Source organism: Leptodactylus fuscus, chromosome 5, assembly GCF_031893055.1.
Source record: "Leptodactylus fuscus isolate aLepFus1 chromosome 5, aLepFus1.hap2, whole genome shotgun sequence".
Taxonomy (NCBI): Eukaryota; Metazoa; Chordata; class Amphibia; order Anura; family Leptodactylidae; genus Leptodactylus; species Leptodactylus fuscus.
Genome location: NC_134269.1, coordinates 94,383,628 through 94,386,663, shown reverse-complemented (window position 1 = coordinate 94,386,663; position 3,036 = coordinate 94,383,628).

Here is a 3,036-nt window from a genome sequence, read left to right as displayed (position 1 = left end):
GCCTCAGAAATATGTACCAGGGAGGGTAGAGGGGGGGCAAGCACATTCCTCAAGACACCCAATACTTTTTTGGGAGCCTTGCCTTTCTGTCCCAGTGCTGGCTTTTTTTAAGGATAGCTCCTTCTATTCGCTGCAGCCGACCATTTGACTGCATTTGACTATATAAGGGGTGTGATGGGCAGAGGCATACATTGGGTGGATAGGAGGGGGGCTGGGGGGAGCAGTGTGTTCCTATTTCTAAACCTCTAGGCATGAAGCTGAAAGGGGAGGTCTCTGTACATGGGACGTCTCGGGATAACGTCTTCCAAGTAACAATATTCTTCCTGCCGACAGTCCTTGGATTAAAGATGAGAGAAGTTTGCAGTAGCAATGCTTTCTAATACAGACACTGGTGGTGATGTGTAGCCACAATGCTGCACTCTATACACAACTTCATGGAGACAACAGACCCCTCCTGTTCTTTTACTATTGCAACTACAGCAGATACACACATAACATACACGTGTAGTGTGTAGTTATATTATAGTATGGTGTAATATGTTGTCATTCATGTATATGTGCCAGGACATGAAGTCATTTCATTCTAATAATGTGCTTAACATTCCACAATTATTCTGCTCCATGTACACTGTGAAATGATGTTTTTATTGGTCTGTAAAAATGTTTCAATATCAGGCATGTCTGCAAAAGCTATATGAAAATGTTGTAGTTATTCTGATTTTCAGGTGCAAGCTGTATGTCTACCCTGCCATGCTTCATTCTCCATTAATATAAGATAAAACTCTGATATTACACATTTCACTAGCAAAGCATGGCCATATAACTTTCCTGTAACTCCTCTTTCATAGGCAAAACTTAAAGGGAATGTGTCCCCAGAACCTAGAGTACCAGCCCAGCCCCACAGATAGGTAGGTTAGGGTTGCCTGAATCAGACACTGTATTCCCCTTGCAAATACAGGTCTCTATGGCCAAAGTATAGCCTTCAGGTCTTTAAAGAGCATGTTTTGAATTTGGGCAAAATTGGTGATGTCTTGACAAGAGGTATCAAGTCAACAAGGGGAAAACACTTTTTAATTCAACTGACCCTAGCCTATATAGTTTGTGGGGTTGGGTTCTGGGGACAGACTTCCACTAAAGGGGCTCTATCAGCAAAATTATGCTGATAGAGCCCCACATATGCGTGAATAGCCTTTAAAAAGGCTATTCAGGCATTGGTAAAATTATATTAAACTACCTCCCCGTTTTAAAATAAAAAACTAAAAAATATGTTGTACTTACCCATCGTGCACGGTGGGCGGGTATTCAGGGTCCGACGGCATCTTCAGCCACGCCTTCTCTTCCAGCGATGTCCTCGGGTCCCGTCTTCCGGCGCTCGCAAACTGCCATTGATAAATAATGTCGCGGGTGCATGTGCAATAGCAGTAGTAGTAGGACAGCGCTGGAAGAGGAGGCGTGGCTGAAGATGCTGTCGGACCCTGAATGCCCACCCACCGTGCACGATAGGTAAGTACAACATATTCTTTTTTAGGGTTTTATTTTAAAACGGGGGGGGGGGGGAAGGGGTAGTTTAATATAACTTTACCGGTGCCTGATTAGCCTTTTTAAAGGCTATTCATGCATATGTGAGGCTCTATCAGCATAATTTTGCAATGCATTAGCCAGTGCTGATTGGCCAGAGTACGGAATTCGGCCAATCAGCGCTGGCTCTGCTGGAGGAGGCGGAGTCTAAGGTCGGACCTGAATGGAGACTGGTGTGGAGCGATCTTAGACTCCGCCTCCTCCAGCAGAGCCAGCGCTGATTGGCCGAATTCCGTACTCTGGCCAATCAGCGCTGGCCAATGCATTCTATTAGCCCGATGAAGTAGCATAATTTTGCTGATAGAGCCCCTTTAAGGAACTTTACAGCTTGTTCACATTGTTCACACGACTTTATCATTGTACGGAAAAACCCAATGTGCAGTTCATAACAGAAGTAGCTGGCAGCAAGTCCTTGGAGCAAGCTTTGAGGACTATTATATTCGTTCCATTCGTGTATGTTTCCCACAAAGTTCAAAATGTGCTTGTACTAGTTTATTATGCCAAATTTTGCAGTTATTTTCTAAAAAAGAAAAAAAGGGGTAATAAATATGACATATGATCGTCAAGCATATTTGCTATATATTCTTAAATATGTCTCATAAATTTCTAATAATTGAATCCACCACTTTCACTGGTAAATTTTGTATTTCATATATTACTATTAAGATTAGAGATGAGCGAACACTAAAACGTTCGAGGTTCGAAATTCGATTCGAACAGCCGCTCACTGTTCGAGTGTTCGAATGGGTTTCGAACCCCATTATAGTCTATGGGGAACATAAATTCGTTAAGGGGGAAACCCAAATCCGTGTCTGGAGGGTCACCAAGTCCACTATGACACCCCAGGAAATGATACCAACACCCTGGAATGACACTGGGACAGCAGGGGAAGCATGTCTGGGGGCATAAAAGTCACTTTATTTCATGGAAATCCCTGTCAGTTTGCGATTTTCGCAAGCTAACTTTTCCCCATAGAAATGCATTGGCCAGTGCTGATTGGCCAGAGTACGGAACTCGACCAATCAGCGCTGGCTCTGCTGGAGGAGGCGGAGTCTAAGATCGCTCCACACCAGTCTCCATTCAGGTCCGACCTTAGACTCCGCCTCCTCCGGCAGAGCCAGCGCTGATTGGCCAAAGGCTGGCCAATGCATTCCTATGCGAATGCAGAGACTTAGCAGTGCTGAGTCAGTTTTGCTCAACTACACATCTGATGCACACTCGGCACTGCTACATCAGATGTAGCAATCTGATGTAGCAGAGCCAAGGGTGCACTAGAACCCCTGTGCAAACTCAGTTCACGCTAATAGAATGCATTGGCCAGCGCTGATTGGCCAATGCATTCTATTAGCCCGATGAAGTAGAGCTGAATGTGTGTGCTAAGCACACACATTCAGCACTGCTTCATCACGCCAATACAATGCATTAGCCAGTGCTGATTGGCCAGAGTACGGAATTCGG